Here is a 13,315-nt window from a genome sequence, read left to right on the forward strand (position 1 = left end):
AACTTGATCTTACAGAGGTTCTTCGGCATAGTCTTTAGAGACATGATTGCAGAGAAGCTGCCATCTGCAGAGCCGAATGCTCGCTTATACCCAATGAAGGAGTTTCATCCAACAGAGCATGAGCTAGGTTACAGAAGCCCGAGGCCATTATCAAAAGCTATGCTCAAGTACCTTAGCAAGGGAGATAGGAAGGCTTATAGACGTGGATACAGGAGGCCAGAGCCGGTCCCTAAAACCCCTCCACGAATAGGTATCCCCGTAGGTGAGAAAGTGCACAAAATGAGAGTTGAGGGAAGATTGGAGGTGCCTGTAGAGGCAAGGGAGCTGAGTGAGGAAGGACCGAGAGTAGTTAGTAGTCCCCCACGAAGGCCAAAGAAGTCTAAGARGACTCAYAAGGATGTCRATCCTTCTGAGAAAAAGAAAGGGAAAAAGAGACCCGTAGAAGAAGAGGGTCCAAACAGTCCTCTGCCAAAACCCAAAAAGAAGAAATCAAAGAAGGCCCAACCCACAAAGGTTGAGGTCACAGAGGCCGAAATTCAAGAAGGCCCGACAGAGGCTGTACCTAAGCGCAGAAGGTTGCGCAAAGCTGTTCGAGAAGAGTCCCCCACTGAGCAACTCCAAGATATAATCTTCAATCTCCAACAGAGTTTTACAGCGCCCACAGAGGTGGTAAATTTAGGGACAGAAGTCGTATTAGACGATGAAGAAGAAGAGGTGGAGTTAGAAGAGGGTGAAAAAGATGCCGAAGGCGCACATCCAGGCCCCCCTCCCTGTGCAACCCACATGTCTAGGGACCCTGTTCTAGAGGGAACCCCTATTGAAGAAAGCATGCACACGCTGAACCCTGAACCAACTAACCTCGCAGAGGACATTATTTCGTCCTATGTCGAATGCACAAACCAGGAACCATATTCTACTCCATCATCCTCTCAAAAGGATGGTAGTTTTATCATAAGAGTCCATTCGCCCAAGGACTCGACACAACCAAGAGAGGCATCTGTTGCCCCTCCACACATGAGTGAACTACCCAGTCATGCTTCAGAGGCATGCGAGAAAATCACCAAGGCTGTGGGTCTAGAACGCCCAAAGTGTCCACTCGATCCCTTTGTCGAGTTAGGCTCTGAACCTATTAGGCACGAAATCGACAGAACACCGGTAGGCTCTCCAATTGGGGATGTCCGAGGATCTGGTGGAAGTCCCTGAAATGACAACGCCAAATCGTTCACTGAGGGCGCCTTACACTCCAAGGCTACTAGGTCACCATGTGTTGGTGATCTAGGTTCCCCGAGTGCCTATGTGACGAAGGAGGAGTTGCAAACCTTCAACACAGCGGTATTCCAGAGGTTGGATGAGGTGAAAAGCTTGTTCTCCTCCTCTCCAGCGACAGAGGTTCTTACACCTCTAACAGAGGCTCTGAAGGAGTTGACTTCTACAACTTCTGAACTCAAGGCAACCTTATCAGCCCTTCAGAACTCTGTCCTAAAAAAGGATGATCTCACAGAAGCCTTCAGCGCGTTATCTCTGAATCCTTCTTCCATCAACACTCTAAAGACAGAACTGACAGAGGTCGCCGCCCAGTACGCTGTAGACATAGTTTCCACCGGCTACACGGACTACTCCGCCTTCAAGAATGAAATCAAAGAGATGTTCTCCCCTGTGATCACTGTTGGCGTCGACTCCTCATCCTCCAGGGCTAATATTAACCATCTAGCCACTCGCAGAGAGCTAGACGCAATGGTTGAGGCTCTCGGAGAGACCGTGCGGAAACACCAYGACCACCTTCTCAAAGAGGCCAGAGCTACTAACGAATCCATCAGAGACTGCACGAAGAAAATCGTCAAAGAAGGTCAATCATTCTGAAACAAAATCTATCGATACGTCTCTAAAATGAAATGGGCCACAGAGATGGATATCAACACCGCCACTTTGAATGCTGAAATGGTAATAGAAAAGATGGAGAAGGCGGCCTCTAGAGTACTCAGGCGCTTGAAGAATGCTCCCCTCACCCCGTGCAAGACAAAGGCTACTCAAATCCATGATGATCAGGGAGGCAATGACACTGATCATCATAAGGGGGAGAAGAAGACAGAGCCAAAGAAATCGACCTCTGCCAAACCATTGAAAATAGTGGATTCTGCTGGAGCCCTATTATCCAAAGAAAAAACTCCAGATCCTACGGGGAAAGGCAAGGGTAAAGTGGAAGAGGCGTCGCCAAAGAAAGGGTCTAGCTCTAACACACTGGAGGAGATTAATGAAGATGAATATGAAGACCCTGATCTGGTTCAAGCCCTCAAGGCGTCTTTGGCAGAGGCTCGGATGAAGAAAGGCAGAGCTCCCATCCCCAAAGTTGGAGAAGGCTCTTCCAAACTTGCAAAGATACCTGAAGAAACGTCCACGGGTACGTTCGACGCTCTGGTAGGAACAGTCAAGCTAATCTTACCAGAGGGGTCTACCCAGAGGCCTATACTCGAAGAAGACACCAGAACGCCAGAGTCTACCACAGTGGGGAGGGTCTCTGAAATTATTGACTCGATGAACAAGATTCCTACGCAGAAGATGCGTACAGAGCCCGTAACCACTGTTGAAGAGATTCTACGGTGGCGTTACTCATCCATGGACACAGAGCCCCCATACGATCCAGAGCTAACTGGAATGCCCTTTGCCGAAGCAAAATTTCACTTCATTAAACTCAGCAAGCCACCAAAGCAGGTCTTCTCAGAGCATGTTATTCGTTCACTAGAAACCATCTCTCCGCGTACCATGCTGAAGAAGACCGTGCTGTACACTCAATATATGGTGAAGAGGGATGATGGCAACCTATACACTTTTATAGATGCTGACCTCCATAATCTATGTGTATTTGATCTAATCTTCTTGCACATGATCCTTAACAAGTATATGGAGAGGAGGTCAAGCTACTCGATTTCTCTCAGAAGGCTGATAGAGGTAATGCATGCTCAAGTTAAATTCTACAACCAAAAAGACTTCGATATTGCAATGAGGTTGGCCCAGCCAGAGCTGAAGATTTCTCCTCCAAAGAACAGACCCATTTGGCTGCATAGGTTCCATCCCAACACACATTATCCACAATCCCATCTTTGGGTTTGATTTCTTGGACAGGGATGAGATCCTAAGATTCTTCGATCCGAAAGAGGCGCATAAATATTCAACAGAGTTCCTCGAATGGGTGTTCAACCTGGTGGTGGCAGAGGTGCAGAAAGGGCGAATAAGGGCGGATGAAGTAACGGACCTTCTGGAGATTATCAAAATATAAGTCTCATTCAGGGAATGGATATTCAAGGTCTACAAGACTGTCAAGACTGATTTGCAATTTGCCGTAGACGATTATCCAGACTCTGCTGTTAAGTAAACTCTTGTAATAGTATAGGCCTGCACATTTTTTTTACTTCTTTCAATAATGTAAATTTTTGCAGAGGATGAGATTATTCTCCTTTTGTATTTTTTTCCTTTAGTCAAATCCTGCACCCAACTGTCCACAATTACTTTTTTATACTTAGGGGGAGATTGTTAGCTCCATTATTCCTATATTGTAAAAGTATAGAAAAAGTATATTGTAACTCTTGACAGAAGGTTATCTCCACAGAAGACAACAGAGGTCTAGCAACAGAAGCCGTTTGATCTAACAAGTGAAAAGTGGCAGAACCCCTGATGTGTCTCACAGAGGTTTTGGAAAATGGTCCTCTATCAATAAGAACACGCAAGCCATTTACAGCAGAGCCTCTGAGATGGCTCACAGAGGGTCTGCGGATTTGGTCTTCTGTGAAGTTTCTGTTCTATCAGTTTTCAAAGGTTGTTAGCCGCATGTGCTTTTCACGTGACTAGGGAATAATTGACTTTATTTGGACGTCTCAGATGAAGACACGCGTCAAAATCTTGTCACTAAGGTCGTTAGGAACTAGTATATATAGCGGATAGGACCTTTGTAATCGGTGGTGCTTCCAGTATTGTAATCGTCAAAATTTTCAATTGAATCAATTGAAAAACCTTTGGAGCAATCTTCTTGCATTCATCTTCTTCGTTGAAACTGTGTGTTCTTGGTGTGTTTAAATTTTTTAATCATTTACTCTGTTTTGATCTTATTAATGTTTCCGATGCACTTCAATTGTTTTAGAGCTTATTTAGAGTAATACCAAAGTCGAATTCAGATCCAACAATCAAGCACTTAAGCTTTTTGTCACTTAAGGCTTGATCGTCCACGGAGATTGAGCGCGGGCTCTGTATGAAGGGAACCTTCACTCTCTAAGTAAGAGCTTTGGTTCTTGACCTCTTCTACATAAGAGCTTTTAGTCCAGACCGCTTCAATAAACTAAGTCCTATTGACTAGAGTAAGAGACTTCTTACTTACACTATCACAAGATGGGGTCTAACAATTTTCAAAACCAATTTTTTAGATTTCACATTTTCTCATTTTAATCGGTTTTTTATCTGAATTTCATGTTTTTATCTGTTCTCACCAAAATATATGATTTTTGAATAGTTTAGCTGTTCGAATTGAATTGCTGATTTTGAGCTGATTTTAACTGTTTTGTGTTGTGAACTGATTTTGTGAACTATTTTGAACAATTTTAACAGTTTTTGACTGCTTCTACTGATTTTGACTGTTTTTACTAATTTAATCTGAACAGTTTTTGAGATTTTTTGAGATTTTTAACGTTACTGATTTTATCTATGTGATATTTTTGGATTGTGATTTCATTGTCTGATTTCAATATTGCATAGATTCTAATTTTGATCAATCTTTGATTTTTAAATGGCAGCATTTTATAAGAGAGAATGCATGGAACTTAAAAAGAAATATGATAAACTGACTTTCGAGAATAACAAGAACATTTCTTGGGCTATACGACTATTAGATTATAATGAGAGAAAAGAGGAAGAGAATAAGGTTTTACAAAAAAAATTGGATGGATTCATTAATAATGCTTCAGATTCAAAGGATAGTAATTTAAAACTGAACAAGTAGATTGAGGAATTAACTGAGAAACTACGTAAAGCTGAGTTTGAATTGGATGCTGAGAATTGACTGATGAAAAGATTTTTGTGTATTGGAGAGAAGTATGCAGAATTATAAAGACAAGTATCTAAAAATGCTTTCTGAAAATCATGCTAACGAGGAATTCATTAAAGATTTACAATGAGAGCATAAAGCAACTAGAGAGAGCATTGAATATGATTTCATGTATAGAATTGAAAATCTTGAGAAAATATTGAATTATGCAAAAATAGATTCAGCTGAAGAATTGAAAGAAGAATTCTGTTCTAACCTCTAAAATCCGGGAATACCACATAATCTATTAGTTCTCTATTCTTTGGAGTCTAATATTGAACTAGGCAAATCCCAGGCCAATTCTTGTCGCAACCCCACTAGCTACTCATTTTTCTCTTAACAGATAAGTGTTTCAATAACACTTGGGGCATATGTTGCTTTATTTCTCCACACTACACATGTTTTGCAATTTATCTGTTATTTTGCGTAACATTCATAGATATAATTTTTATAAGATATCGATGATTAAATGGAAGTCCTGGTGAGATGAATCTCAAAAAGTGTCATATATGAAATACAATCGTTGTACTTAATATATTTGTTATATTCACATCCAAATATTTTATAAGATTGAAAACAATTTCAAAAGTTGAAATTGGTTATTTTCCCATCTTTTTAATCTGAAAAGATTATACAAGTGAATTTGCAAAGACCTGCTTACAATGTTATGAATTGACGGCATACGCTTAAAATTTCATTCATTCTGGTGTATGATGAAAATACTTCTCATTTCATCATAAGGGAGAGTGTGAAATAATGAATGAAATTATCAATTCTGAAGATCGGGAATCAGCAAAAGACTCAAAGAAGTGTGAATGCACTGACTGAAGATTATGCTGTGCTACAATGATTTAAGGGAAATTGAATGTGAGGATCTCATCTTTACAAGAGTTTACTGATAGAGATTTCTCAACGAGGAGAATGTTTGTAATGTGGATAATGTTTGTGATTGTTATTTTGAAATAGTTCTTTGAAGATCATTTTCTGAACATTATTGCTGAAGACTGTTACTGTTATTGTTCTTCATTGTAAAAAGAAAAACATTGGAGCCTCTTCTTCAGGCTCAGTGAAGGTAACTACTGATGCTAAACCTTTAGTATTAAATGTTGTAGTTCCCACCACTCTGCTTCAAGCTTAGTGAAGACACCCACTGACTCTATCTCTCTAGCGTCAACTAACACCTCTCCAAGTTCAGTGAAGCCGTCTGCTGATGCTGATTCTTCAGTTTTACTTGATGAAGCCTCTAACATTGTTGGACCCAAATAGATGGGTACCAAAAGAATTTTTAAACTGTTCCCTTGTGTAGAAAGTCAAAGGCATATGTGTTAGGATTGAATTTTAGAGTTAAATTATATTCATCTTGAAAGATTAATATTGTATTTTTAGAAGTTTGACTTTGTAAGTCATGTTTGACTTTGACTTATGCCTTTATTGTTTGACCTATAAATATGTTTTGTCTTGTTGTGAGAAGTAGAGAAGGGAGTTCGTTGTAATACGTATACTTTGAGAGTGAAATATACGGTGTTGACTATTTGACTTTTCCTCTCTAGACCTTCTTAGTGTTCTATGTTTTCTTGAATGAAGATTGCCATAGATTCATCAAGTTTATGAAGATTGATCATATTGTGAGACACACAATATGGTATCTCGATAGTGGATGCTCATGGCACATGACTGGAGACAAATCCCTGCTTATTAATTACAAGGAAGAAAGAGAACCTTTTGTAACCTTTAGAGGTAATGGAAAAGGATATACCAGAGGCTTTTGGTATATTAACCAACAACGCAACCACATTCAGGCATGTTGCATACATTGAAGGACTGAAGCACAACATCCTCAACATCAGTCAGTTGTGTGATAAAGACAACATAGTGAAGTTCACCAAGAATTCATGCTATGTCTATGACAAAGATGATAAGGTTTCCTTGACCGGTTCTCGTGTAAAGAATGTCTACATCATCAATATGGATTCTTTTATCACTGAGAATAGTTATTTCTTCTCTAAAGCATCGTCAGACATTAACTGGCTGTGGCATAAACGACTTTCTCACCTTAACTTCAAGACGCTCATTGAGTTGTCTAGAAATGATATTGTCACTGGTCATCCTCAACCTTCCTTTGCAAAGGAATCTCTTTGCTCAGTGTGTGAGAAAAAGGAAAACAAACAAGAGTTAGCTTTAAGTCATAGCAAATCTCTTCAGTGACATCGCATCTTCAACTACTGCACATGGATCTCTTTGGTCCTGTAAATGTGCAATCTATTGCTAGAAAGAAGTATACACTCGTCATTGTTGATGAGTATTCCAGGTACACATGGGTCTTCTTTCTCAGATCCAAAAATGAAGCACCTGAAGACATCATATCGTTCATCAAGAAAATAGAAGTGATTAACAATATCAAACAACGATATATTAGAAGTGACCATGGTACTGAATTTAATAACAATACTATGGATAACTTCTTTGAGGACAAGAGAATTTCTCACAACGTTTCTTCAATGAGAACTCCTCAGCAAAATGGGGTTGCTGAAAAAAGAAATCGAACAATCATTGAGGTTGCTCGATCATTTCTCATCGAGTCCCATCTCCCTACCAATTTTTGGGCTGAAGCTGTCAACACCATTTGTTTCACTCAAAATCGATCGTTGATTGTTAAGAGGTTCAAGAAGACAGCATATGAACTTTTCCAAGGCAGAAAGCCCTCTATTAGCTTTCTACACATCTTTGGTTGCACGTGTTTCAACAACCGTGATCAACTAGGAATGTTCGATCCCAAAGTTGATGAAAGAGTCTTCCTTGGATATTCTTTAGTATCCAAAGCCTTCAGAGTTTTCAACAAACGCTAACAGACGATAAAAGAAACTATTCATGTCACTTTTGATGAATCTCAATTAGCTAATTCAAAACCAATCTTAAATTATGAAGATGAATTAGAAAACTGGATGTTCTCTCATTATGGACAACCTGAATCTTTCTTCAGCGTTCCTCTCAACACTGAATCCCCAGAAGTTGAAGATGAACCATTAATCATTCCAGTTGCAGGTAGTCACACCAATGTGTCTTCTTCAAAGATCGTTGTTGTTCCCATTAGCCATGTTTCTCTATCTACTTCAAACACTGATCCATCTTTGAATGAAATGCCTTCAGCATCTGAACCTATTTCAGTCACTGAATATGAGGCTTCTTTAGCAGTTGTTCCAATCGCTAAAGATACTACAGCTGAAGCCTCATTCACTGTTCCTGAACTTCTCTACTCAGAGGATAATCCTCTACCAGCTCAACGACGGACTAAAGACCATCCAATTCATCAAATTCTTGATGATCCAGTTGCAGGTATTCAGACTCGTCGTGGTCTAGGTAATATCTGTCTCTTTGTCAACTTTCTTTCTTTAATTGAACCCAAAAAGATCAATGATGCTATCTCATACCCTATTTCTTTCATTGTCATGCAAGAGGAGCTCATTCAGTTTGATTGGAACAAAGTCTAGTACCTTGTCCCACGTCCATCTGACAAGACAGTGATAGGTACCAAATGGGTCTCTCGCAACAAGTAAAGTGAAGAAGGTGTGGTAACCCGTAACAAGGCTCGACTTGTTGCTCAGGGTTATAGACAAGAAGAAGGAATTGATTATGACGAGACCTTCACACCAGTTGCTAGACTCGAAGCAATTCGACTCTTCCTAGCCTTTGCTGCTCGTAGAGACTTTAAAGTCTACCAAATTGAAGTAAAGACGCTTTACTTAATGGAAAACTTCAAGAGGAAGTTTATGTTGAACAAAATCCAGTGTTTCTTGACCCTAAGTATCCAAACCATGTCTATCGTTTGGATAAAGCTCTATATGGGTTAAAACAGGCTCCCCGTGCCTGGTATGATACCCTCTCCTCATTTCTCATCTTTGAGAAATTTGTTCGTGGAAAGATTGACTAGACCTTATTTCTTAGAAAAGTTAAAGATCATATCATTCTAGTCCAAACTGTTGGAACCCAGATACTCTTAATTCGCAAAAATATTGTTTGCATAAAATAAGAATCAAGAACAACAATGTATTTCTATTGATTAAACAGTATATTCAAACAAAATGTAAAGCAGTAAATAAAACTTTGAATAACGGAATGCTTTTATTGAAAATAATGAATAGTTGAAGAACAAAAGAAATCTCACAAGAATTTGCGTATAGTATAAGTCGGCTCCTTCAGGTACTTTGAACCTGAGGCATAGGCCTCCTTTTATACACCTAGGTCTAACAAACTACGCTATAAATTAGGCGTGGAACTCTGAGCTGATTGATCTACATCCTTATCTTTGACTTTCCTTGATTAGCGGAGCAAACTTGGTCAAGCCGCCTTTAAGCTATTAGACGCTTGCAAGAATGTCTGGGCTAACGAGCGCTTTCCGTGAAAAAGGTAGCCAGATGCTCTGCATGTACTATGGAGAGGCTCTGCACGTGCAGAAGCTCTGCATGTACTATACAGAGGCTCTGGGTGTTGGAGTTATTGCTTTGAGTCAAGCGCTTATGCTTTTTGGTGCACAAGGCTTGAACGTTCATGGAGATAGAGCACGGGCTCTATATGAAAGGAACATTCACTCTGAGTAAGAGCTTTGGTCCTCGATCCTCTGCATGAGAGCTCTTAGCCAAACAGTTTCTATAGACTAAGTCCTATTTGACTAGAGCAAGATACTTCTTACTTACACTTTCATAAATTGGGGTCTAACAATATCCCCCTAAGTGTAAATAAGAAGGACTCTTACTAGATTTACAAAACAGAAGTCTAATCGAAGATAGAGGTTAAAAGAACCTCTGGTTTACATTAACTATCTAATGAAGTACAGTACAAACGGAAATGGAAATTATATTGATTTAAAGAAAGAAAATTACTTACAAAGGATAGAAGGTCTAAACTCATTGAAGTTTAATGAACTTCCTAAGAAGTTCATGAAACTCAAGCATATTTTGTATCGAGCTTAGGATAATCTTGGCTCGCTCCTTAGCTCCAGGGGAGTTGTCTCTACTCCTGACTAGATTGTCTCGTATGTAGTGTAGAGTAGAGTTGGAGTACTTATAATTCTCATTGTCTCGAAAAAAGATCTTCTATTTATGCTCGTTTCAAAACACCACTCCCACTTTTGGTTCCACCAAAACCGTCCAGGAGGGGATGCTGTTGATGTCGTATAATTTCTTCATTTGGAGCAGCTACTGTTAGTTGATCCACTCCTAGATCCAGAGCTAGTTGGAAGTCGAACTTGCTTCTGAAGTCAAGCAAATCTGTCATTGTTTGGCGAATGGTAGAGTTTGCAACAATGAACTTCACTCCCTTGTTGTTTAAGTGGTTTGTAAAGTAGAACAGATGAAGAAGATCCCATGGATTTAGATTAATGAGGTCACAATCTGTGAACTTACATATCCGTCCGTGAGTCCTCTCCACTATGTACTCGTAGAACACTATCTGATTATGCGCAAAGGTGCACTTCTTTATGTCCAGGACTTGTTTTATTCCATCAGCAAAGTGGACTGTAGTGATTGGTTGAGTATAGCGATCGAGGAATCTCTGCCTGATGTGCTCTTGAACCATAGGATGAGGACTGATCTTCTGGACCAGTGTCTCTTCTCTTAGGTTGTAGAGGAACTGGTAGATCTCCTCGTTGTAAGCCTTGTCCTTGATGGGTTTGTCGAGGGGTGTTGGGTTGAACATGGCATCCATACTAGCTTTGATCCTTTGAACACGATCAGAAGGATGCTTTCGTTTTTGCCCGCTCGTTGTGCCTTCTGAGTCTGCTCTGTTTGTATTGACAAGTACCTACTTCATCGCAGGAGTGACAACCTTGGTCGCTTGAGCAGGGACCCTAGCTCTGTAGGTTTTTGGATGCCATGGAGAAGCAACAACGGTTACTTCTTCTAGAGGAATGGCAACCGGAATGTGTAGTAGTGACGGAATAGCCACATTCACGGCGACCTCCTCTTCTTCTTGTTGTACTGTTGTTGAGGAAGCAGCCATGTTCATAGCGTACTCTGTTGAAGAGGACAGAGCCAGGTCTAAGTCGTCTGATCCATAGGCATATAGAAGGTCGATCACTTCTGTAGTCATTTGTGGCCCGGCTGGCTCTACCTTTGACGCCATGGGAATTTTCCCTTTGTGTAGTGCCTCTGCATTGTCTGGCACTAGCTAGCTTTGTCTGCTCTGCCTTGATGGATTTTGACCTTGTTGGAATGGGGCAGAGGACGATGGTGCAGAGGGGGGAGCCATAGGTGTTGTACTTGGTATGGTTGTAGGCAAGTTCTCCCCCTCTTGGCGATTTTGAAGACGAGACTCGTCTGGGTCCTCATCATCGTCAAGTCGCCTCCTCTTTGACGGTTCTGCACAAGGAGACGGAGCTCTCTGTCGCTTTGGTCTCTCATCATCTGTGCGAGACATAGATTTGATTACCTCCTCGATGATCTGGAGGAGTTCGTCGACTGCAACAGCAACCCTTCGCACTTTGTCGTCGGAATGGTAGTTGAATCGGGCAAGAGTGTCTTTGATGTTCTTCGCTGCTGTTGTGGCCTTGCTATTAAAATCTGCAGTGAAATCCGCCACCTTCTGTAGAAGTCCGTCACCCAGAGCATTCATGGCGCTCTATGTGACATAGTTCACAGGTATATTCAGAGGTATAAGGGCCTGGTTGTTGAGAGATGTAGACGCCTCAACCCTCTGTAGAGATGCAATGACCTGTTGTAATGTCTCTGTATTGGTTGCCTTCAATTCCATGAGAGTATTGATACAAGAAACATTTGTCGTAGACTCAACTCTTAGTACTATCAAGGATGCTCGTATCTCATCCAGAGCAGGTGTAGAAGGTGACGTGTTGACAGAAGAGGTCTACCACAGAGGACCAACAACAGAAGATGTTCAATCGTACAAGTCAAAAGTGACAGAACCTCTATTGTCTATCACAGAGGTTCTGGAAACTAGTCCGCTGTGAACAAAAGCGTACAAGTCAAGAATGACAGAACCTCTGTTGTCTCCCATAGAGGTTCTGGAAACCGATCCTCTGGCATCAAGAGCTTACAAGTCACATCCAGCAGAGTCTCTGGGATGACTCACAGAGGATCTGCAATATTATCTTTTGTGAAGAACCTCTTCTCACTGCTTTACTTAGGTTTGTTAGCTGCACGTGCCTATCACGTGAATATGTTTGTAATCTGCTTTATTTGAACGACTTAGATCATTTCACTTCTAGGTCATGTCAGAAAAACCATTAGAAACTAGTATATATAGCAGCTTAGGCCTTTGTAATTTGGTGTGCTTCCCGTATTGTAATTGTCAATATTTTCAATAGAATTGAAAATCATTTGAAGCTATTCTCTCRTGTTCTTCATATTCTTCATCTGTGTTCTTGWYTGATTATTTGCTCTGTTTGTTCATTTAATTGTTTCCGCTGCACTGTAATCGTTCTAAGTGTTCATCCAGAGTAAGTGATTAAATACCAAGCTGAATCTAAAGGTCCTAACAATTGGTATCATAGCAGGAATCGAATTCTTATTTGATTGATTCCGTTCTTGGTATTAATTTGCATTTGTTCAAGAACACCAGTCTTCTTCCTTAGGTTACCCTGTTTTACTCTACTTAATCAGTTTCTTCTTATTCCTACTTTTCTTCTTCTTTCAATAGCGAATATGGCCAATACTTCTTTTAGGAGCACTGGTTCGCAATCTAAACCTCCCACGCTTATACATGAGAAGTATCCCCAATGGAAAGTGCGAATGGTTAACTTTCTGGAAGGAATTCACCCAAGGATTTGTGAATTTCTTTATAATCCTTCTTATGTCCCCATGAATTTAATTCCAAGAGTTCCAGCCACTGGAACAACTCCAGAAATTCCCGAGCACTATGAACCACGTCCTATTGCAAACTGGAGTGATGAAGACAAAATAATGGTTGAATTGGGCAGCAAGTACAAACGATTGTTAATTATGGCAATACCTCACGAAATCTTCAAGTGCATCGATCACTGTCAACTGTCCACGGACATTTGGGCAGAATTAGAGAAGCAAATTGAAGGAGGTAAGAAAACACTCAAAAACAATCGATCAATTTGCATTGACGAGTACCACAGCTTCAAGACGAAAGAAGGCGAATCCCTGTCTGACACATACTTTAGACTGAACACCTTAATTAGTAACTGCAAGAGGTATGGAGTCATGAGAACGGCAGAGGACAACAACTCATTATTCTTGAAGAGCCTTGGAGTTGAGTGGATGCACCTCACCA

The sequence above is a fragment of the Cynara cardunculus genome, assembly GCF_001531365.2.
Source record: "Cynara cardunculus var. scolymus isolate 2C chromosome LG 16, CcrdV1, whole genome shotgun sequence".
Lineage (NCBI taxonomy): Eukaryota > Viridiplantae > Streptophyta > Magnoliopsida > Asterales > Asteraceae > Cynara > Cynara cardunculus.